Source organism: Hyla sarda, chromosome 1 (assembly GCF_029499605.1).
Source record: "Hyla sarda isolate aHylSar1 chromosome 1, aHylSar1.hap1, whole genome shotgun sequence".
NCBI lineage: Eukaryota > Metazoa > Chordata > Amphibia > Anura > Hylidae > Hyla > Hyla sarda.
Window position 1 is genome coordinate 256,032,942 of NC_079189.1, and position 23,455 is coordinate 256,056,396.

General features: G+C 50.4%; 24 pseudogenes; all 24 read right to left on the reverse strand.

Moving 5' to 3' along the window:
• Positions 1-70: 70 nt before the first annotated feature.
• On the reverse strand, positions 71-190 carry LOC130332569 (5S ribosomal RNA; annotated as a pseudogene).
• A 272-nt stretch (positions 191-462) lies between these two features.
• Positions 463-582, reverse strand: LOC130352834 (5S ribosomal RNA; annotated as a pseudogene).
• Positions 583-1,057: 475 nt separating this feature from the next.
• LOC130331913 (5S ribosomal RNA) lies at positions 1,058-1,177 on the reverse strand (annotated as a pseudogene).
• Positions 1,178-1,259: 82 nt separating this feature from the next.
• On the reverse strand, positions 1,260-1,379 carry LOC130351949 (5S ribosomal RNA; annotated as a pseudogene).
• Positions 1,380-1,663: 284 nt separating this feature from the next.
• LOC130353084 (5S ribosomal RNA) lies at positions 1,664-1,783 on the reverse strand (annotated as a pseudogene).
• Positions 1,784-2,263: 480 nt separating this feature from the next.
• Positions 2,264-2,383, reverse strand: LOC130353018 (5S ribosomal RNA; annotated as a pseudogene).
• A 272-nt stretch (positions 2,384-2,655) lies between these two features.
• Positions 2,656-2,775, reverse strand: LOC130317335 (5S ribosomal RNA; annotated as a pseudogene).
• Positions 2,776-3,395: 620 nt separating this feature from the next.
• On the reverse strand, positions 3,396-3,515 carry LOC130319393 (5S ribosomal RNA; annotated as a pseudogene).
• A 1,268-nt stretch (positions 3,516-4,783) lies between these two features.
• LOC130352588 (5S ribosomal RNA) lies at positions 4,784-4,903 on the reverse strand (annotated as a pseudogene).
• Positions 4,904-5,583: 680 nt separating this feature from the next.
• Positions 5,584-5,703, reverse strand: LOC130327319 (5S ribosomal RNA; annotated as a pseudogene).
• A 1,271-nt stretch (positions 5,704-6,974) lies between these two features.
• LOC130352554 (5S ribosomal RNA) lies at positions 6,975-7,094 on the reverse strand (annotated as a pseudogene).
• A 474-nt stretch (positions 7,095-7,568) lies between these two features.
• Positions 7,569-7,688, reverse strand: LOC130319404 (5S ribosomal RNA; annotated as a pseudogene).
• Positions 7,689-9,764: 2,076 nt separating this feature from the next.
• Positions 9,765-9,884, reverse strand: LOC130352416 (5S ribosomal RNA; annotated as a pseudogene).
• A 2,067-nt stretch (positions 9,885-11,951) lies between these two features.
• LOC130316207 (5S ribosomal RNA) lies at positions 11,952-12,071 on the reverse strand (annotated as a pseudogene).
• Positions 12,072-12,949: 878 nt separating this feature from the next.
• On the reverse strand, positions 12,950-13,069 carry LOC130329913 (5S ribosomal RNA; annotated as a pseudogene).
• Positions 13,070-14,317: 1,248 nt separating this feature from the next.
• On the reverse strand, positions 14,318-14,437 carry LOC130318999 (5S ribosomal RNA; annotated as a pseudogene).
• An 82-nt stretch (positions 14,438-14,519) lies between these two features.
• On the reverse strand, positions 14,520-14,639 carry LOC130352315 (5S ribosomal RNA; annotated as a pseudogene).
• A 676-nt stretch (positions 14,640-15,315) lies between these two features.
• On the reverse strand, positions 15,316-15,435 carry LOC130329558 (5S ribosomal RNA; annotated as a pseudogene).
• Positions 15,436-15,712: 277 nt separating this feature from the next.
• On the reverse strand, positions 15,713-15,832 carry LOC130325030 (5S ribosomal RNA; annotated as a pseudogene).
• Positions 15,833-16,318: 486 nt separating this feature from the next.
• LOC130352738 (5S ribosomal RNA) lies at positions 16,319-16,438 on the reverse strand (annotated as a pseudogene).
• A 1,482-nt stretch (positions 16,439-17,920) lies between these two features.
• On the reverse strand, positions 17,921-18,040 carry LOC130315629 (5S ribosomal RNA; annotated as a pseudogene).
• Positions 18,041-18,312: 272 nt separating this feature from the next.
• On the reverse strand, positions 18,313-18,432 carry LOC130352762 (5S ribosomal RNA; annotated as a pseudogene).
• An 82-nt stretch (positions 18,433-18,514) lies between these two features.
• Positions 18,515-18,634, reverse strand: LOC130322249 (5S ribosomal RNA; annotated as a pseudogene).
• A 3,058-nt stretch (positions 18,635-21,692) lies between these two features.
• Positions 21,693-21,812, reverse strand: LOC130348261 (5S ribosomal RNA; annotated as a pseudogene).
• Between the last annotated feature and the right edge of the window lie 1,643 nt (positions 21,813-23,455).

Consider the following 23,455-nt stretch of genomic DNA (forward strand, 5'->3'; position numbering starts at 1 on the left):
TGTATACTGTGGATTTAAGCATCAATAAATTATTTTCGGAATCGGAGCGGAAGGCAGCAATAGAGCAAAATGTCAACGGCACCCGGGATTCCCAGCCAGTCTCCCATGCCAGTACTTACCGGGCCCTAAGCTGGGTAGCAGTCTGCGATCTGACAAGAGCAGGTGCGTTCAGCTTAGGATGGCCATTGACAGCTTCATGCATTTTATACTGTGCATTTAAGCATCAATAAATCCTTTTCGGAATCGGAGAAGAAGGCGGCAACAGAGCAAAATGTCAATAGCACCTTGGATTGCCAGCCAGTCTCCCATGCCCGTTCTTGCCGGGCAGCAGTCTGCGATCTGACAAGAATAGGCACATTCAGCTTAGGATAGCCGTAGACGGCTTCACACACTGTATACTGTGGATTTAAGCATCAATAAATCCTTTTCGGAATCGGAGCGGAAGGCGGCTAAAGAGCAAAATGTCAACAACACCTGGGATTCCCAGCCAGTCTCCCATGCTGGTACTTACCGGGCCCTAAGCTGGGTAGCAGTCTGCGATCTGACGAGAGCAGGCGCGTTCAGCTTAGGATGGCCGTTGCCAGCTTCACGCCCTTTATACTGTGCATTTAAGCATCAATAAATCCTTTTCGGAATCGGAACGGAAGGTGGCAACAGAGCAAAATGTCAACTGCACCCGGGATTCCCAGCCAGTCTCCCATGCCGGTACTTTCTGGGCCCTAAGCTGGGTAGCAGTCTGCGATCTGACAAGAGCAGGCGCGTTCAGCTTAGGATGGCCGTTGACATCTTCATGCCTTGTATATTGTGGATTTAAGCATCAATAAATATTTTTATTAATCGGAGAGGATGGCGGCAACAGAGCAAAATGTCAATGGCACCTTGGATTGCCAGCCAGTCTCCCATGCCGGTAACTGCTGGGCAGCAGTCTGCGATCTGAGGAGAGCAGGCACGTTCAGGCTTAGGATGGCCGTTGACATCTTCACACCCTGTATACTGTGGATTTAAGCATCAATAAATCCTTTTCGGAAACGGAGCGGAAGGCGGCAACAGAGCAAAATGTCAACGACACCTGGGATTCCCTGCCAGTCTCCCATGCTGGTACTTACCGGGCCCTAAGCTGGGTAGCAGTCTGCGATCTGACGAGAGCAGGCGCGTTCAGCTTAGGATGGCCGTTGACAGCTTCTCGCCCTTTATACTGTGCATTTAAGAATCAATAAATCCTTTTCGGAATCGGAGCGGAAGGCAGCAATAGAGCAAAATGTCAACGGCACCCGGGATTCCCAGTCAGTCTCCCATGCCAGTACTTACCGGGCCCTAAGCTGGGTAGCAGTCTGCGATCTGACGAGAGCAGGCGCGTTCAGCTTAGGTTGGCCGTAGACATCTTCACACCCTGTATACTGTGGATTTAAGCATCAATAAATCCTTTTCGGAAACGGAGCGGAAGGCGGCAACAGAGCAAAATGTCAACGGCAGCCGGGATTCCAAGCCAGTGTCCCATGCCGGTACTTACCGGGCCCTAAGATCTGTACCAGTCTGCGATCTGACGAGAGCAGGCGCGTTAAGCTTAGGATGGCCGTCGACAGCTTCACACCTTGTATACTGTGGATTTAAGCATCAATAAATTCTTTTCGGAATCGGAGCGGAAGGCAGCAATAGAGCAAAATGTCAACGGCACCCGGGATTCCCAGTCAGTCTCCCATGCCAGTACTTACCGGGCCCTAAGCTGGGTAGCAGTCTGCGATCTGACGAGAGCAGGCGCGTTCAGCTTAGGATGGCCATTGACAGCTTCATGCTTTTTATACTGTGCATTTAAACATCAATAAATCCTTTTCGAATTCGGAACGGAAGGCGGCAACAGAGCAAAATGTCAACTGCACCCGGGATTCCCAGCCAGTCTCCCATACCGGTACTTACTGGGCCCTAAGCTGCGTAGCAGTCTGCGATCTGACGAGAGCAGGCACGTTCAGCTTAGGATGGCCATTGACATCTTCACGCCTTGTATACTGTGGATTTAAGCATATATAAATTTTTTTTTTAATCGGAGAGGAAGGCGGCAACAGAGCAAAATGTCAATAGCACCTTGGATTGCCAGCCAGTCTCCCATGCCCGTACTTGCCGGGCAGCAGTCTGCGATCTGACAAGAACAGGCGCACTCAGCTTAGGATAGCCGTAGACGGCTTCACACCCTGTATACTGTAGATTTAAGCATCAATAAATCCTTTTCGGAATCTGAGCAAAATGTCTACAGAGCTACAGAGCAAAATGTCAACAACACCTGAGATTCCCAGCCAGTCTCCCATGCTGGTACTTACCGGGCCCTAAGCTGGGTAGCAGTCTGCGATCTGACGAGAGCAGGCGCGTTCAGCTTAGGATGGCCGTTAACAGCTTCACGCCCTTTATACTGTGTATTTAAGCATCAATAAATCCTTTTCGGAATTGGAGAGGAAGGCAGCAACAGAGCAAAATGTCCCTAGCACCTTGGATTGCCAGCCAGTCTCCCATGCCTGTACTTGCCGGGCAGCAGTCTGCGATCTGATAAGAACAGGCACATTCAGCTTAGGATAGCCGTAGACGGCTTCACACCCTGTATACTGTGGATTTAAGCATCAATAAATCCTTTTCGGAATCGAAGCGGAAGGCGGCTACAGAGCAAAATGTCAACAACACCTGGGATTCCCAGCCAGTCTCCCATGCTGGTACTTACCGGGCCCTAAGCTGGGTAGCAGTCTGCGATCTGACGAGAGCAGGCGCATTCAGCTTAGGATGGCCGTTGACAGCTTCTCACCCTTTATACTGTGCATTTAAGCATCAATAAATCCTTTTCGGAATCGGAACGGAAGGCGGCAACAGAGCAAAATGTCAACGGCAGATCTGTACCAGTCTGCGATCTGACGAGAGCAGGCGCGTTAAGCTTAGGATGGCCGTCGACAGCTTCACACCTTGTATACTGTGGATTTAAGCATCAATAAATTATTTTCGGAATCGGAGCGGAAGGCAGCAATAGAGCAAAATGTCAATGGCGCCCGGGATTCCCAGCCAGTCTCCTATGCCAGTACTTACCGGGCCCTAAGCTGGGTCCGATCTGACGAGAGCAGGCGCGTTCAGCTTAGGATGGCCGTTGACAGCTTCATGCTTTTTATACTGTGCATTTAAGCATCAATAAATCCTTTTCGGAATCGGAGAGGAAGGCGGCAACAGAGCAAAATGTCAATAGCACCTTGAATTGCCAGCCAGTCTCCCATGCCCGTACTTGCTGGGCAGCAGTCTGCGATCTGACAAGAACAGGCACATTCAGCTTAGGATAGCCGTAGACTGCTTCACACCCTGTATACTGTGGATTTAAGCATCAATAAATCCTTTTCGGAGTCGAAGCGGAAGGCGGCTACAGAGCAAAATGTCAACAACACCTGGGATTCCCAGCCAGTCTCCCATGCTGGTACTTACCGGGCCCTAAGCTGGGTAGCAGTCTGCGATCTGACGAGAGCAGGCGCGTTCAGCTTAGGATGGCCGTTGACAGCTTCACACTTTGTATACTGTGGATTTGAGCATCAATAAATAATTTTCGGAATCGGAGCAGAAACAGAGCAAAATGTCAACTGCACCCGGGATTCCCAGCCAGTCTCACATGCTGGTACTTACCAGGCCCGAAGCTGGGTAGCAGTCTGCGATCTGACGAGAACAGGCGCATTCAGCTTAGGATGGCCGTAGACATCTTCACACCCTGTATACTGTGGATTTAAGCATCAATAAATCCTTTTCGGAATCGGAGCGTAAGGCGGCAACAGAGCAAAATGTCAACGACACCTGGGATTCCAAGCCAGTCTCCCATGCTGGTACTTACCGGGCCCTAAGCTGGGTAGCAGTCTGCGATCTGACGAGAGCAGGCGCGTTCAGCTTAGGATGGCCGTCAACAGCTTCACACCTTGTATACTGTGGATTTAAGCATCAATAAATTCTTTTCGGAATCGGAGCGGAAGGCAGCAATAGAGCAAAATGTCAACGGCGCCCGGGATTCCCAGCCAGTCTCCTATGCCAGTACTTACCGGGCCCTAAGCTAGGTCCGATCTGACGAGAGCAGGCGCGTTCAGCTTAGGATGGCCGTTGACAGCTTCATGCTTTTTATACTGTGCATTTAAGCATCAATAAATCCTTTTCCGAATCGGAGCGGAAGGCGGCAACAGAGCAAAATGTCAACTGCACCCTGGATTCCCAGCCAGTCTCCCATGCCAGTACTTACCGGGCCCTAAGCTGGGTAGCCGTCTGCGATCTGACAAGAGCAGGCATGTTCAGCTTAGGATGGCCATTGACAGCTTCATGCTTTTTATACTGTGCATTTAAGCATCAATAAATCCTTTTCGGAATCGGAGCGGAAGGCGGCTACAGAGCAAAATGTCAACAACACCTGGGATTCCCAGCCAGTCTCCCATGCTGGTACTTACCGGGCCCTTAGCTGGGTAGCAGTCTGCAATCTGACGAGAGCATGCGCGTTCAGCTGAGGATGGCCGTTGACATCTTCACGCCTTGTTTATTGCGGATTTAAGCATCAATAAATATTTTTATTAATCGGAGAGGAAGGCGGCAACAGAGCAAAATGTCAATGGCACCTTGGATTGCCAGCCAGTCTCCCATGCCGGTAACTGCCGGGCAGCAGTCTGCGATCTGAGGAGAGCAGGCACGTTCAGGCTTAGGATGGCCGTTGACAGCTTCACACCCTGTATATTGTGGATTTAAGCATCAATAAATCCTTTTCCGAATCGGAGCGGAAGGTGGCAACAGATTAAAATGTCAACTGCACCCGGGATTCCCAGCCAGTCTCCCATGCTGGTACTTACCGGGCCCTAAGCTGGGTAGCAGTCTGCGATCTGACGAGAGCAGGCGCGTTCAGCTTAGGATGGCCGTTGACAGCTTCACACTTTGTATACTGTGCATTTAAGCATCAATAAATCCTTTTCGGAATCGGAACGGAAGGCGGCAACAGAGCAAAATGTCCACGGCAGCCGGGATTCCCAGCCAGTGTCTCATGCCGGTACTTACCGGGCCCTAAGATCTGTACCAGTCTGCGATCTGACGAGAGCAGGCGCGTTAAGCTTAGGATGGCCGTTGACAGCTTCACACTTTGTATACTGTGGATTTAAGCATCAATAAATAATTTTCGGAATCGGAGAAGAAACAGAGCAAAATGTCGACGCAGCCTGGATTCCCAGCCAGTCTCCCATGCTGGTACTTACCAGGTCCGAAGCTGGGTAGCAGTCTGCGATCTGACGAGAGCAGGCTCGTTCAGCTTAGGATGGCCGTTGACATCTTCACGCCTTGTATATTGTGGATTTAAGCATCAATAAATCCTTTTCCGAATCGGAGCGGAAGGCGGCAACAGAATAAAATGTCAACTGCACCCGGGATTCCCAGCCAGTGTCCCATGCCGGTACTTACCGGGCCCTAAGATCTGTACCAGTCTGCGATCTGACGAGAGCAGGCGCGTTAAGCTTAGGATGGCCGTCGACAGCTTCACACCTTGTATACTGTGGATTTAAGCATCAATAAATTATTTTCGGAATCGGAGCGGAAGGCAGCAATAGAGCAAAATGTCAACGGCAACCGGGATTCCCAGCCAGTCTCCCATGCAAGTACTTACCGGGCCCTAAGCTGGGTAGCAGTCTGCGATCTGACGAGAGCAGGCGCGTTCAGCTTAGGATGGCCATTGACAGCTTCATGATTTTTATACTGTGCATTTAAGCATCAATAAATCCTTTTCGGAATCGGAACGGAAGGCGGCAACAGAGCAAAATGTCAACTGCACCCGGGATTCCCAGCCAGTCTCCCATGCCGGTACTTACTGGGCCCTAAGCTGGGTAGCGGTCTGCGATCTGACGAGAGCAGGCGCGTTCAGCTTAGGATGGCCGTTGACATCTTCACACCTTGTATATTGTGGATTTAAGCATCAATAAATATTTTTATTAATCGGAGAGGAAGGAGGCAACAGAGCAAAATGTCAATGGCACCTTGGATTGCCAGCCAGTTTCCCATGCCGGTAACTGCCGGGCAGCAGTCTGCGATCTGAGGAGAGCAGGCACGTTCAGGCTTAGGATGGCCGTTGACAGCTTCACACCCTGTATATTGTGGATTTAAGCATCAATAAATCCTTTTCCGAATCGGAGCGGAAGGCGGCAACAGAATAAAATGTCAACTGCACCCGGGATTCCCAGCCAGTGTCCCATGCCGGTACTTACCGGGCCCTAAGATCTGTACCAGTCTGCGATCTGACGAGAGCAGGCGCGTTAAGCTTAGGATGGCCGTCGACAGCTTCACACCTTGTATACTGTGGATTTAAGCATCAATAAATTATTTTCGGAATCGGAGCGGAAGGCAGCAATAGAGCAAAATGTCAACGGCAACCGGGATTCCCAGCCAGTCTCCCATGCAAGTACTTACCGGGCCCTAAGCTGGGTAGCAGTCTTCGATCTGACGAGAGCAGGCGCGTTCAGCTTAGGATGGCCATTGACAGCTTCATGATTTTTATACTGTGCATTTAAGCATCAATAAATCCTTTTCGGAATCGGAACGGAAGGCGGCAACAGAGCAAAATGTCAACTGCACCCGGGATTCCCAGCCAGTCTCCATGCCGGTACTTACTGGGCCCTAAGCTGGGTAGCGGTCTGCGATCTGACGAGAGCAGGCGCGTTCAGCTTAGGATGGCCGTTGACATCTTCACACCTTGTATATTGTGGATTTAAGCATCAATAAATATTTTTATTAATCGGAGAGGAAGGCGGCAACAGAGCAAAATGTCAATGGCACCTTGTATTGCCAGCCAGTCTCCCATGCCGGTAACTGCCAGGCAGCAGTCTGTGATCTGAGGAGAGCAGACACGTTCAGGCTTAGGATGGCCGTTGACAGCTTCACACCCTGTACATTGTGGATTTAAGCATCAATAAATCCTTTTCCGAATCGGAGCGGAATGCGGCAACAGATTAAAATGTCAACTGCACCCGGGATTCCCAGCCAGTCTCCCATGCAGGTACTTACCAGGCCCTAAGCTGGGTAGCAGTCTGCGATCTGACGAGAGCAGGCGCGTTCAGCTTAGGATGGCCGTTGACAGCTTCACACCTTGTATACTGTGAATTTAAGCATCAATAAATTATTTTCGGAATCGGAGCGGAAGGCAGCAATAGAGCAAAATGTCAACGGCACCCGGGATTCCCAGCCAGTCTCCCATGCCAGTACTTACCGGGCCCTAAGCTGGGTAGCAGTCTGCGATTTGACGAGAGCAGGCGCGTTCAGCTTAGGATGGCCATTGACAGCTTCATGCTTTTTATACTGTGCATTTAAGCATCAATAAATCCTTTTCGGAATCGGAGAGGAAGGCGGCAACAGAGCAAAATGTCAATAGCACCTTGGATTGCCAGCCAGTCTCCCATGCTCGTACTTGCCGGGCAGCAGTCTGCGATCTGACAAGAACAGGCACATTCAGCTTAGGATAGCCGTAGACGGCTTCACACCCTGTATACTGTGGATTTAAGCATCAATAAATCCTTTTCGGAATCGGAGCGGAAGGCGGCTACAGAGCAAAATGTCAACAACACCTGGGATTCCCAGCCAGTCTCCCATGCTGGTACTTACCGGGCCCTAAGCTGGGTAGCAGTCTGCGATCTGACGAGAGCAGGCGCGTTCAGCTTAGGATGGCCGTTGACAGCTTCATGCCCTTTATACTGTGCATTTAAGCATCAATAAATCCTTTTCAGAATCGGAGCGGAAGGCGGCAACAGAGCAAAATGTCAACGGCAGCCGGGATTCCCAGCCAGTGTCCCATGTCGGTACTTACCGGGCCCTAAGATCTGTACCAGTCTGCGATCTGACGAGAGCAGGCGCGTTAAGCTTAGGATGGCCGTCGACAGCTTCACACCTTGTATACTGTGGATTTAAGCATCAATAAATTATTTTCGGAATCGGAGCGGAAGGCAGCAATAGAGCAAAATGTCAACGACAACCGTGATTCCCAGCCAGTCTCCCATGCCAGTACTTACCGGGCCCTAAGCTGGGTAACAGTCTGCGATCTGACGAGAGCAGGCGCGTTCAGCTTAGAATGGCCATGGACAGCTTCATGATTTTTATACTGTGCATTTAAGCATCAATAAATCCTTTTCGGAATCGGAACGGAAGGCGACAACAGAGCAAAATGTCAACTACACCTGGGATTCCCAGCCAGTCTCCCATGCCGGTACTTACTGGGCCCTAAGCTTGGTAGCAGTCTGCGATCTGACGAGAGCAGGCGCATTCAGCTTAGGATGGCCGTTGACATCTTCACGCGTTGTATATTGTGGATTTAAGCATCAATAAATATTTTTATTAATCGGAGAGGAAGGCGGCAACAGAGCAAAATGTCAATGGCACCTTGGATTGCCAGCCAGTCTCCCACGCCGGTATCTGCCGGGCAGCAGTCTGCGATCTGAGGAGAGCAGACACGTTCAGCTTAGGATGGCCGTTGACAGCTTCACACCCTGTATATTGTGGATTTAAGCATCAATAAATCCTTTTCCGAATCGGAGCGGAAGGCAGCAACAGATTAAAATGTCACCTGCACCCGGGATTCCCAGCCAGTCTCCCATGCTGGTACTTACCAGGCCCTAAGCTGTATGGCAGTCTGCGATCTGACGAGAGCAGGCGCGTTCAGCTTAGGATGGCCATTGACAGCTTCACACTTTGTATACTGTGGATTTAAGCATCAATAAATAATTTTCGGAATCGGAGCAGAAACAGAGCAAAATTTCAACTGCACCCGGGATTCCCAGCCAGTCTCCCATGCTGGTACTTACCAGGCCCGAAGCTGGGTAGCAATCTGCGATCTGACGAGAACAGGCGCATTCAGCTTAGGATGGCCGAAGACATGTTCACACCCTGTATACTGTGGATTTAAGCATCAATAAATCATTTTCGGAATCGGAGCGTAAGGCGGCAATAGAGCATAATGACAACGACACCTGGGATTCCCAGCCAGTCTCCCATGCTGGTACTTACTGGGCCCTAAGCTGGGTAGCAGTCTGCGATCTGACGAGAGCAGGCACGTTCAGCTTAGGATGGCCGTTGACAGCTTCACACTTTGTATACTGTGGATTTAAGCATCAATAAATAATTTTCGGAATCGGAGCAGAAACAGAACAAAATGTTAACTGCACCCAGGATTCCCAGCCAGTCTCCCATGCTAGTACTTACCAGGCCCGAAGCTGGGTAGCAGTCTGCGATCTGACGAGAACAGACACATTCAGCTTAGGATGGCCGTAGACATCTTCACACCCTGTATACTGTGGATTTAAGCATCAATAAAACCTTTACGGAATCGGAGCGGAAGGCGGCAACAGAGCAAAATGTCAACGACACCTGCGATTCCCAGTCACTCTCCCATGCTGGTACTTACCGGGCCCTACGCTGGGTAGCAGTCTGCGATCTGATGAGAGCAGGCGCGTTCAGCTTAGGTTGGCCGTTGACATCTTCTCGTCCTTTATACTGTGCATTTAAGCATCAATAAATCCTTTTCGGAATCTGAACGGAAGGCGGCAACAGAGCAAAATGTCAACGGCAGCCGGGATTCCCAGCCAGTGTCCCATGCCGGTACTTACCGGGCCCTAAGATCTGTACCAGTCTGCGATCTAACGAGAGCAGGCGCGTTAAGCTTAGGATGTCCGTCGACAGCTTCACACCTTGTATACTGTGGATTTAAGCATCAATAAATTATTTTCGGAATCGGAGCGGAAGGCAGCAATAGAGCAAAATGTCAACGGCACCCGGGATTCCCAGCCAGTCTCCCATGCCAGTACTTACCGGGCCCTAAGCTGGGTAGCAGTCTGCGATCTGACGAGAGCAGGCGCGTTCAGCTTAGGATGGCGGTTGACATCTTCACGCCTTGTATACTGTAGATTTAAGCATCAATAAAAAAAAATTTTAATCGGAGAGGAAGGCGGCAACAGATCAAAATGTCAATAGCACCTTGGATTGCCAGCCAGTCTCCCATGCCCGTACTTGCCGGGCAGCAGTCTGCGATCTGGCAAGAACAGGCGCATTCAGCTTAGGATAGCCGTAGACGGCTTCACACCCTGTATATTGTGGATTTAAGCATCAATAAATCCTTTTCCGAATCGGAGCAAAATGTCTACAGAGCTACAGAGCAAAATGTCAACAACACCTGAGATTCACAGCCAGTCTCCCATGCTGGTACTTACCAAGCCCTAAGCTGGGTAGCAGTCTGCGATCTGACGAGAGCTGGCGCGTTCAGCTTAGGATGGCCGTTGACAGCTTCACACCTTGTATACTGTGGATTTAAGCATCAATAAATCCTTTTCGGAATCGGAACGGAAGGCGGCAACAGAGCAAAATGTCAACGGCAGCCGGGATTCCCAGCCAGTGTCCCATGCCGGTACTTACCGGGCCCTAAGATCTGTACCAGTCTGCGATCTGACGAGAGCAGGCGCGTTAAGCTTAGGATGGCCGTCGACAGCTTCACACCTTGTATACTGTGGATTTAAGCATCAATAAATTCTTTTCGGAATCGGAGCGGAAGGCAGCAATAGAGCAAAATGTCAACGGCACCTGGGATTCCCAGCCAGTCTCCCATGCAAGTACTTACCGGGTCCTAAGCTGGGTAGCAGTTTGCAATCTGACGAGAGCAGGCACGTTCAGCTTAGGTTGGCCATTGACAGCTTCATGCTTTTTATACTGCGCATTTAAGCATCAATAAATCCTTTTCGGAATCGGAACGGAAGGCGGCAACAGAGCAAAATGTCAACGGCAGCCGGGATTCCCAGCCAGTGTCCCATGCCGGTACTTACCGGGCCCTAAGATCTGTATCAGTCTGCGATCTGACGAGAGCAGGCGCGTTAAGCTTAGGATGGCCGTCGACAGCTTCACACCTTGTATACTGTGGATTTAAGCATCAATAAATTCTTTTCGGAATCGGAGCGGAAGGCAGCAATAGAGCAAAATGTCAACGGCACCTGGGATTCCCAGCCAGTCTCCCATGCAAGTACTTACCGGGTCCTAAGCTGGGTAGCAGTTTGCGATCTGACGAGAGCAGGCGCGTTCAGCTTAGGTTGGCCATTGACAGCTTCATGCTTTTTATACTGCGCATTTAAGCATCAATAAATCCTTTTCGGAATCGGAACGGAAGGCTTCAACAGAGCAAAATGTCAACTGCACCCGGGATTCCCAGCCAGTCTCCCATGCCGGTACTTACTGGGCCCTAAGCTGGGTAGCAGTCTGCGATCTGACGAGAGCAGGCACGTTCAGCTTAGGATGGCTGTTGACATCTACACGCCTTGTATATTGTGGATTTAAGCATCAATAAATATTTTTTTTAATCGGAGAGGAAGGCGGCAACAGAGCAAAATGTCAATGGCACCTTGGATTGCCAGCCAGTCTCCCATGCCGGTATCTGCCGGGCAGCAGTCTGCGATCTGAGGAGAGCAGGAACGTTCAGGCTTAGGATGGCCGTTGACAGCTTCACACCCTGTATATTGTGGATTTAAGCATCAATAAATCCTTTTCCGAATCGGAGCGGAAGGCGGCAACAGAATAAAATGTCAACTGCACCCGGGATTCCCAGCCAGTCTACCATGCTGGTACTTACCAGGCCCTAAGCTGGGTAGCAGTCTGCAATCTGACGAGAGCAAGCGCGTTCAGCTTAGGATGGCCGTTGACAGCTTCACACTTTGTAAACTGTGGATTTAAGCATCAATAAATAATTTTCGGAATCGGAGCAAAATGTCAACTGCACTCGGGATTCCCAGCCAGTCTCCCATGCTGGTACTTACCAGGCCCGAAGCTGGGTAGCAGTCTGCGATCTGACGAGAACAGGCGCATTCAGCTTAGGATGGCCGTAGACATCTTCACACCCTGTATACTGTGGATTTAAGCATCAATAAATCCTTTTCGGAATCGGAGCGTAAGGCGGCAACAGAGCAAAATGTCAACGACACCTGGGATTCCCAGCCAGTCTCCCATGCTGGTACTTACCGGGCCCTAAGCTGGGTAGCAGTCTGCGATCTGACGAGAGCAGGAGCGTTCAGCTTAGGATGGCCGTTGACAGCTTCTCGCCCTTTATACTGTGCATTTAAGCATCAATAAATTTTTTTCGGAAACGGAACGGAAGGCGGCAACAGAGCAAAATGTCAACGGCAGCCGGGATTTTCAGCCAGTCTCCCATGCCAGTACTTACCGGGCCCTAAGCTGGGTAGCAGTCTGCGATCTGACGAGAGCAGGCGCGTTCAGCTTAGGATGGCCATCGACAGCTTCACACCTTGTATACTGTGGATTTAAGCATCAATAAATTATTTTTGGAATCGGAGCAGAAGGCAGCAATAGAGCAAAATGTCAACGGCACCTGGAATTCCCAGCCAGTCTCCAATGCCAGTACTTACCGGGCCCTAAGCTGGGGAGCAGTCTGCGATCTGACGAGAGCAGGCGCGTTCAGCTTAGGATGGCCGTTGACATCTTCACGCCTTGTATACTGTGGATTTAAGCATCAATAAATTTTTTTTTTAATCGGAGAGGAAGGCGGCAACAGATCAAAATGTCAATAGCACCTTGGATTGCCAGCCAGTCTCCCATGCCCGTACTTGCCGGGCAGCAGTCTGCGATCTGACAAGAACAGGCGCATTCAGCTTAGGATAGCCGTAGACGGCTTCACACCCTGTATATTGTGGATTTAAGCATCAATAAATCCTTTTCGGAATCGGAACGGAAGGCGGCAACAGAGCAAAATGTCAACGGCAGCCGGGATTCCCAGCCAGTGTCCCATGCCGGTACTTACCGGGCCCTAAGATCTGTACCAGTCTGCGATCTGACGAGAGCAGGCGCGTTAAGCTTAGGATGGCCGTCGACAGCTTCACACCTTGTATACTGTGGATTTAAGCATCAATAAATTATTTTCGGAATCGGAGCGGAAGGCAGCAATAGAGCAAAATGTCAACGGCACCCGGGATTCCCAGCCAGTCTCCCATGCCAGTACTTACCGGGCCCTAAGCTGGGTAGCAGTCTGCAATCTGACGAGAGCAGGCGCGTTCAGCTTAGGATGGCCGTTGACATCCTCATGCCTTGTATACTGTGGATTTAAGCATCAATAAAAAAAAATTTTAATCGGAGAGGAAGGCGGCAACAGATCAAAATGTCAATAGCACCTTGGATTGCCAGCCAGTCTCCCATGCCCGTACTTGACGGGCAGCAGTCTGCCATCTGACAAGAACAGGCGCATTCAGCTTAGGATGGCCATTGACAGCTTCGTTATTATTATACTGTGCATTCAAGCATCAATAAATCCTTTTCCGAATCAAGCCGGAAGGCGGCAACAGATTAAAATGTCAACTGCACCCGGGATTCCCAGCCAGTCTCCCATGCTGGTACTTACCAGGCCCTAAGCTGGGTAGCAGTCTGCGATCTGACGAGAGCAGGCGCGTTCAGCTTAGGATGGCCATTGACAGCTTTATGCTTTTTATACTGTGCATTTGAGCATCAATAAATCCTTTTCGGAATCGGAAGGCGGCAACAGAGCAAAATGTCAACTGCACCCGGGATTCCCAGCCAGTCTCCCATGCCGGTACTTACTGGGCCCTAAGCTGGGTAGCAGTCTGCGATCTGACGAGAGCAGGCACGTTCAGCTTAGGATGGCCGTTGACATCTTCACGCCTTGTATATTGTGGATTTAAGCATCAAGAAATATTTTTATTAATCGGAGAGGAAGGCGGCAAGAGAGCAAAAAGGCAATGGCACCTTGGATTGCCAGCCAGTCTCCCATGCCGGTATCTGCCGGGCAGCAGTCTGCGATCTGAGGAGAGCAGGCACGTTCAGGCTTAGGATGGCCGTTGACAGCTTCACACCCTGTACATTGTGGATTTAAGCATCAATAAATCCTTTTCGGAATCGGAGCGGAAGGCGGCAACAGATTAAAATGTCAACTGCACCCGGGATTCCCAGCCAGTCTACCATGCTGGTACTTACCAGGCCCTAAGCTGGGTAGCAGTCTGCAATCTGACGAGAGCAGGCGCGTTCAGCTTAGGATGGCCGTTGACAGCTTCACACTTTGTAAAATGTGGATTTAAGCATCAATAAATAATTTTCGGAATCGGAACAAAATATCAACTGCACTCGGGATTCCCAGCCAGTCTCCCATGCTGGTACTTACCAGGCCCGAAGCTGGGTAGCAGTCTGCGATCTGACGAGAACAAGCGCATTCAGCTTAGGATGGCCGTAGACATCTTCACACCCTGTATACTGTGGATTTAAGCATCAATAAATCCTTTTCGGAATCGGAGCGTAAGGCGGCAACAGAGCAAAATGTCAACGACACCTGGGATTCCCAGCCAGTCTCCCATGCTGGTACTTACCAGGCCCTAAGCTGGGTAGCAGTCTGCGATCTGACGAGAGCAGGCGCGTTCAGCTTAGGATGGCCGTCGACAGCTTCACACCTTGTATACTGTGGATTTAAGCATCAATAAATTATTTTCGGAATCGGAGCGGAAGGCAGCAATAGAGCAAAATGTCAACGGCAACCGGGATTCCCAGCCAGTCTCCCATGCCAGTACTTACCAGGCCCTAAGCTGAGTAGCAGTTTGCGATCTGACGAGAGCAGGCGCGTTCAGCTTAGGATGGCCATTGACAGCTTCATGCTTTTTATACTGTGCATTTAAGCATCAATAAATCCTTTTCGGAATCGGAACAGAAGGCGGCAACAGAGCAAAATGTCAACTGCACCCGGGATTCCCAGCCAGTCTTCCATGCAAGTACTTACTGGGCCCTAAGCTGGGTAGCAGTCTGCGATCTGACGAGAGCAGGCGCGTTCAGCTTAGGATGGCCATTGACAGCTTCATGCTTTTTATACTGTGCATTTAAGCATCAATAAATCATTTTCGGAATCGGAACGGAAGGCGGCAACAGAGCATAATGTCAACTGCACCCGGGATTCCCAGCCAGTCTCCCATGCCGGTACTTACTGGGCCCTAAGCTGGGTAGCAGTCTGCGATCTGACGAGAGCAGGCGCGTTCAGCTTAGGATGGCCGTTGACATCTTCACGCCTTGTATATTGTGAATTTAAGCATCAATAAATATTTTTATTAATCGGAGAGGAAGGCGGCAACAGAGCAAAATGTCAATGGCACCTAGGATTGCCAGCCAGTCTCTCATGCCGGTAACTGCCGGGCAGTAGTCTGCGATCTGAGGAGAGCAGGCACGTTCAGCTTAGGATGGCCGTTGACAGCTGCACACCCTGTGTATTGTGGATTTAAGCATCAATAAATCCTTTTCCGAATCGGAGCGCAAGGCGGCAACAGATTAAAATGTCAACTGCACCTGGGATTCCCAGCCAGTCTCCCATGCTGGTACTTACCAGGCCCTAAGCTGGGTAGCAGTCTGCGATCTGACGAGAGCAGGCGCGTTCAGCTTAGGATGGCCGTTGACAGCTTCACACTTTGTATACTGTGGATTTAAGCATCAATAAATAATTTTCGGAATCGGAGCAGAAACAGAGCAAAATGGCAACTGCACCCGGGATTCCCAGCCAGTCTCCCATGCTGGTACTTACCAGGCCCGAAGCTGGGTAGCAGTCTGTGATCTGACGAGAACAGGCGCATTCAGCTTAGGATGGCCATAGACATCTTCACACCCTGTATACTGTGGATTTAAGCATCAATAAATCCTTTTCGGAATCGGAGCGTAAGGCGGCAACAGAGCAAAATGTCAACGACACCTGGGATTCCCAGCCAGTCTCCCATGCTGGTACTTACCAGGCCCTAAGCTGGGTATCAGTCTGCGATCTGACGAGAGCAGGCGCGTTCAGCTTAGGATGGCCGTTGACAGCTTCATGCTCTTTATATTGTGGATTTAAGCATCAATAAATAATTTTCCGAATCGAAGCGGAAGGCGGCAACAGATTAAAATGTCAACTGCACCCGGGATTTCCAGCCAGTCTCCCATGCTGGTACTTACCAGGCCCTAAGCTGGGTAGCAGTCTGCGATCTGACGAGAGCAGGCGCGTTCAGCTTAGGATGGCCGTTGACAGCTTCACACTTTGTATACTGTGCATTTAAGCATCAATAAATCCTTTTCGGAATCGGAACGGAAGGCGGCAACAGAGCAAAATGTCACCGACACCTGGGATTCCCAGCCAGTCTCCCATGCTGGTACTTACCGGGCCCTAAGCTGGGTAGCAGTCTGCGATCTGACGAGAGCAGGCGCGTTCAGCTTAGGATGGCCGTTGACAGCTTCTTGATTTTTATATTGTGCATTTAAGCATCAATATATCCTTTTCGGAATCGGAACGGAAGGCGGCAACAGAGCAAAATGTCAACGGCACCCGGGATTCCCAGCCAGTCTCCCATGCTGTTACTTACCGGGCCCTAAGCTGGGTAGCAGTCTGCGATCTGACGAGAGCAGGCGCGTTCAGCTTAGGATGGCCGTTGACAGCTTCTCGCCCTTTATACTGTGCATTTAGGCATCAATAAATCCTTTTCGGAATCGGAACGGAATTCGGCAACAGAGCAAAATGTCAACGGCAGCCGGGATTCCCAGCCAGTCTCCCATGCTGGTACTTACCAGGCCCTAAGCTGGGTATCAGTCTGCGATCTGTCGAGAGCAGGCGCGTTCAGCTTAGGATGGCCGATGACAGCTTCACACTTTGTATACTGTGCATTTAAGCATCAGTAAATCCTTTTCGGAATCGGAACGGAAGGCGGCAACAGAGCAAAATGTCAACGGCAGCCGGGATTCCCAGCCAGTGTCCCATGCCGGTACTTACCGGGCCCTAATATCTGTACCAGTCTGCGATCTGACGAGAGCAGGCGCGTTAAGCTTAGGATGGCCGTCGACAGCTTCACACCTTGTATACTGTGGATTTAAGCATCAATAAATTCTTTTCGGAATCGGAGCGGAAGGCAGCAATAGAGCAAAATGTCAACGGCAACCGGGATTCCCAGCCAGTCTCCCATGCCAGTACCTACCGGGCCCTAAGCTAGAGCAGTCTGCGATCTGACGAGAGCAGGCGCGTTCAGCTTAGGATGGCCATTGACAGCTTCATGCTTTTTATACTGTGCATTTAAGCATCAATAAATCCTTTTCGGAATCGGAGCGGAAGGCGGCAACAGATTAAAATGTCAACTGCACCCGGGATTCCCAGCCAGTCTCCCATGCCGGTACTTACTGTGCCCTTAGCTGGGTAGCAGTCTGCGATCTGACGAGAGCAGGCGCGTTCAGCTTAGGATGGCCATTGACAGCTTCATGCTTTTTATACTGTGCATTTAAGCATCAATAAATCCTTTTCGGAATCGGAACGGAAGGCGGCAACAGAGCATAATGTCAACTGCACCCGGGATTCCCAGCCAGTCTCCCATGCCGGTAATTACTGGGCCCTAAGCTGGGTAGCAGTCTGCGATCTGACGAGAGCAGGTGCGTTCTGCTTAGGATGGCCGTTGACATCTTCACGCCTTGTATATTGTGGATTTAAGCATCAATAAATATTTTTATTAATCGGAGAGGAAGGCGGCAACAGAGCAAAATGTCAATGGCACCATGAATTGCCAGCCAGTCTCCCATGCTGGTACTTGCCGGGCAGCAGTCTGCGATCTGACAAGAACAGGCACATTCAGCTTAGGATAGCCGTAGACGGCTTCACAACCTGTATACAGTGGATTTAAGCATCAATAAATCCTTTTCGGAATCGAAACGGAAGGCGGCAACAGAGCAAAATGTCAACGGCAGCCGGGATTCCCAGCCAGTGTCCCATGCCGGTACTTACCGGGCCCTAAGATCTGTACCAGTCTGCTATCTGACAAGAGCAGGCACGTTAAGCTTAGGATGGCCGTCGACAGCTTCACACCTTGTATACTGTGGATTTAAGCATCAATAAATTCTTTTCGGAATCGGAGCGGAAGGCAGCAATAGAGCAAAATGTCAACGGCACCCGGGATTCCCAGCCAGTCTCCCATGCCAGTACTTACCGGGCCCTAAGCTGGGTAGCAGTCTGCGATCTGACGAGAGCAGGCGCGTTCAGCTTAGGATGGCCATTGACAGCTTCATGCTTTTTATACTGTGCATTTAAGCATCAATAAATCCTTTTCGGAATCGGAGAGGAAGGCGGCAACAGAGCAAAATGTCAATAGCACCTTGGATTGCCAGCCAGTCTCCCATGCCTGTACTTGCCGGGCAGCAGTCTGCGATCTGACAAGAACAGGCACATTCAGCTTAGGATAGCCGTAGACGGCTTCACAACCTGTATACAGTGGATTTAAGCATCAATAAATCCTTTTCGGAATCGGAGCGGAAGGCGGCTACAGAGCAAAATGTCAACAACACCTGGGATTCCCAGCCAGTCTCCCATGCTGGTACTTACCGGGCCCTAAGCTGGGTAGCAGTCTGCGTTCTGACGAGAGCAGGCGCGTTCAGCTTAGGATGGCCGTTGACAGTTTCACGCCCTTTATACTGTGCATTTAAGCATCAATAAATCCTTTTCCAAATCGGAGCGGAAGGCGGCAACAGATTAAAATGTCAACTGCACCCGGGATTCCCAGAAAGTCTCCCATGCTGGTACTTACCAGGCCCTAAGCTGGGTAGCAGTCTGCGATCTGACGAGAGCAGGCGCGTTCAGCTTAGGATGGCCGTTGACAGCTTCACACTTTGTATACTGTGGATTTAAGCATCAATAAATATTTTTAATAATCGGAGAGGAAGGCGGCAACAGAGCAAAATGTCAATGGCACCTTGGATTGCCAGACAGTCTCCCACGCCGGTATCTGCCGGGCAGCAGTCTGCGATCTGAGGAGAGCAGACACGTTCAGCTTAGGATGGCCATTGACAGCTTCACACCCTGTATATTGTGGATTTAAGCATCAATAAATCCTTTTCGGAATCGGAGCGGAAGGCGGCAACAGATTAAAATGTCAACTGCACCCGGGATTCCAGCCAGTCTACCATGCTGGTACTTACCAGGCCCTAAGCTGGGTATCAGTCTGCGATCTGACGAGAGCAGGCGCGTTAAGCTTAGGATGGCCGTCGACAGCTTCACACCTTGTATACTGTGGATTTAAGCATCAATAAATTATTTTCGGAATCGGAGCGGAAGGCAGCAATAGAGCAATATGTCAACGGCAACCGGGATTCCCAGCCAGTCTCCCATGCCAGTACTTACCGGGCCCTAAGCTAGGTAGCAGTCTGCAATCTGATGAAAGCAGGCGCGTTCAGCTTAGGATGGCCATTGACAGCTTCATGATTTTTATACTGTGCATTTAAGCATCAATAAATCCTTTTCGGAATCGTAACGGAAGGCGGCAACAGAGCAAAATGTCAACTGCACCCGGGATTCCCAGCCAGTCTCCCATGCCGGTACTTACTGGGCCCTAAGCTGGGTAGCAGTCTGCGATCTGACGAGAGCAGGCGCGTTCAGCTTAGGATGGCCATTGACATCTTCACGCCTTGTATATTGTGAATTTAAGCATCAATAAATATTTTTATTAATCGGAGAGGAAGGCGGCAACAGAGCAAAATGTCAATGGCACCTTGGATTGCCAGCCAGTCTCCCATGCCGGTTTCTGCCGGGCAGCAGTCTGCGATCTGAGGAGAGCAGACACGTTCAGCTTAGGATGGCCATTGACAGCTTCACACCCTGTATATTGTGGATTTAAGCATCAATAAATCCTTTTCGGAATCGGAGCGGAAGGCGGCAACAGATTAAAATGTCAACTGCACCCGGGATTCCAGCCAGTCTACCATGCTGGTACTTACCAGGCCCTAAGCTGGGTATCAGTCTGCGATCTGACGAGAGCAGGCGCGTTAAGCTTAGGATGGCCGTCGACAGCTTCACACCTTGTATACTGTGGATTTAAGCATCAATAAATTATTTTCGGAATCGGAGCGGAAGGCAGCAATAGAGCAATATGTCAACGGCAACCGGGATTCCCAGCCAGTCTCCCATGCCAGTACTTACCGGGCCCTAAGCTAGGTAGCAGTCTGCAATCTGATGAAAGCAGGCGCGTTCAGCTTAGGATGGCTATTGACAGCTTCATGATTTTTATACTGTGCATTTAAGCATCAATAAATCCTTTTCGGAATCGTAACGGAAGGCGGCAACAGAGCAAAATGTCAACTGCACCCGGGATTCCCAGCCAGTCTCCCATGCCGGTACTTACTGGGCCCTAAGGTGGGTAGCAGTCTGCGATCTGACGAGAGCAGGCGCGTTCAGCTTAGGATGGCCATTGACATCTTCACGCCTTGTATATTGTGAATTTAAGCATCAATAAATATTTTTATTAATCGGAGAGGAAGGCGGCAACAGAGCAAAATGTCAATGGCACCTTGGATTGCCAGCCAGTCTCCCATGCCGGTAACTGCCGGGCAGTAGTCTGCGATCTGAGGAGAGCAGGCACGTTCAGGCTTAGGATGGCCGTTGACAGCTTCACACCCTGTGTATTGTGGATTTAAGCATCAATAAATCCTTTTCGGAATCGGAACGGAAGGCGGCAACAGAGCAAAATGTCAATCGCAGCCGGGATTCCCAGCCAGTGTCCCATGCCGGTACTTACCGGGCCCTAAGATCTGTACCAGTCTGCGATCTGACGAGAGCAGGCGCGTTAAGCTTAGGATGGCCCTCGACAGCTTCACACCTTGTATACTGTGGATTTAAGCATCAATAAATTATTTTCGGAATCGGAGCGGAAGGCAGCAATAGAGCAAAATGTCAACGGCAACCGGGATTCCCAGCCGGTCTCCCATGCCAGTACTTACCGCGCCCTAAGCTAGATAGCAGTCTGCGATCTGACGAAAGCAGGCGCGTTCAGCTTAGGATGGCCATTGACAGCTTCATGATTTTTATACCGTGCATTTAAGCATCAATAAATCCTTTTCGGAATCGGAACGGAAGGCGGCAACAGAGCAAAATGTCAACTGCACCCGGGATTCCCAGCCAGTCTCCCATGCCGGTACTTACTGGGCCCTAAGCTGGGTAGCAGTCTGCGATCTGACGAGAGCAGGCGCGTTCAGCTTAGGATGGCCATTGACAGCTTCATGCTTTTTATACTGTGCATTTAAGCATCAATAAATCCTTTTCGGAATCGGAACGGAAGGCGGCAACAGAGCATAATGTCAACTGCACCCGGGATTCCCAGCCAGTCTCCCATGCCGGTACTTACTGGGCCCTAAGCTGGGTAGCAGTCTGCGATCTGACGAGAGCAGGCGCGTTCAGCTTAGGATGGCCGTTGACATCTTCACGCCTTGTATATTGTGAATTTAAGCATCAATAAATATTTTTATTAATCGGAGAGGAAGGCGGCAACAGAGCAAAATGTCAATGGCACCTTGGATTGCCAGCCAGTCTCCCATGCCGGTAACTGCCGGGCAGTAGTCTGCGATCTGAGGAGAGCAGGCACGTTCAGGCTTAGGATGGCCGTTGACAGCTTCACACCCTGTGTATTGTGGATTTAAGCATCAATAAATATTTTTATTAATCGGAGAGGAAGGCGGCAACAGAGCAAAATGTCAATGGCACCTTGGATTGCCAGCCAGTCTCCCATGCCCGTACTTGCCGGGCAGCAGTCTGCGATCTGACAAGAACAGGCACATTCAGCTAAGGATAGCCGTAGACGGCTTCACACCCTGTATACTGTGGATTTAAGCATCAATAAATCCTTTTCGGAATCGGAGCAAAATGTCTACAGAGCTACAGAGCAAAATGTCAACAACACCTGAGATTCCCAGCCAGTCTCCCACGCTGGTACTTACCGGGCCCTAAGCTGGGTAGCAGTCTGCGATCTGACGAGAGCAGGCGCGTTCAGCTTAGGATGGCCGTTGACAGCTTCACGCCCTTTATACTGTGCATTTAAGCATCAATAAATCCTTTTCCGAATCAGAGCGGAAGGCGGCAACAGATTAAAATGTCAACTGCACCCGGGATTCCCAGCCAGTCTCCCATGCCAGTACTTACCGGGCCCTAAGCTTAGTAGCAGTCTGCTATCTGACGAGAGCAGGCGCGTTCAGCTTAGGATGGCCATTGACAGCTTTATGCTTTTTATACTGTGCATTTAAGCATCAATAAATCCTTTTCGGAATCGGAACAGAAGGCGGCAACAGAGCAAAATGTCAACTGCACCCGGGATTCCCAGCCAGTCTCCCATGCCGGTACTTACTGGGCCCTAAGCTGGGTAGCAGTCTGCGATCTGACGAGAGCAGGCGCGTTCAGCTTAGGATGGCCGTCGACAACTTCACACCTTGTATACTGTGGATTTAAGCATCAATAAATTATTTTCGGAATCGGAGCGGAAGGCAGCAATAGAGCAAAACGTCAACGGCAACCGGGATTCCCAGCCAGTCTCCCATGCCAGTACTTACCGCGCCCTAAGCTAGATAGCAGTCTGCGATCTGAGGAGAGCAGGCGCGTTCAGCTTAGGATTGCCATTGACAGCTTCATGATTTTTATACCGTGCATTTAAGCATCAATAAATCCTTTTCGGAATCGGAACGGAAGGCGGCAACAGAGCAAAATGTCAACTGCACCCGGGATTCCCAGCCAGTCTTCCATGCCGGTACTTACTGGGCCCTAAGCTGGGTAGCAGTCTGCGATCTGACGAGAGCAGGCGCGTTCAGCTTAGGATGGCCATTGACAGCTTCATGCTTTTTATACTGTGCATTTAAGCATCAATAAATCCTTCTCGGAATCGGAACGGAAGGCGGCAACAGAGCAAAATGTCAACTGCACCCGGGATTCCCAGCCAGTCTCCCATGCCGGTACTTACTGGGCCCTAAGCTGGATAGCAGTCTGCGATCTGACGAGAGCAGGCGCGTTCAGCTTAGGATGGCCATTGACAGCTTCATGCTTTTTATACTGTGCATTTAAGCATCAATAAATCCTTTTCGGAATCAGAACGGAAGGCGGCAACAGAGCAGAATGTCAACTGCACCTGGGATTCCCAGCCAGTCTCCCATGCCGGTACTTACTGGGCCCTAAGCTGGGTAGCAGTCTGCGATCTGACGAGAGCAGGTGCGTTCAGCTTAGGATGGCCGTTGACAGCTTCACGCCCTGTATATTGTGGATTTAAGCATCAATAAATCCTTTTCCGAATCGGAGCGGAAGGCGGCAACAAATTAAAATGTCAACTGCACCCGGGATTCCCAGCCAGTCTCCCATGCTGGTACTTACCAGGACCTAAGCTGGGTAGCAGTCTGCAATCTGACGAGAGCAGGCGCGTTCAGCTTAGGATGGCCGTTGACAGCTTCACACTTTGTATACTGTGGATTTAAGCATCAATAAATAATTTTCGGAATCGGAGCAGAAACAGAGCAAAATGTCAACTGCACCCGGGATTCCCAGCCAGTCTCCCTTGCTGGTACTTACCAGGCCCGAAGCTGGGTAGCAGTCTGCGATCTGACGAGAGCAGGCACGTTCAGCTTAGGATGGCCGTTGACAGCTTCACGCCCTTTATACTGTGCATTTAAGCAT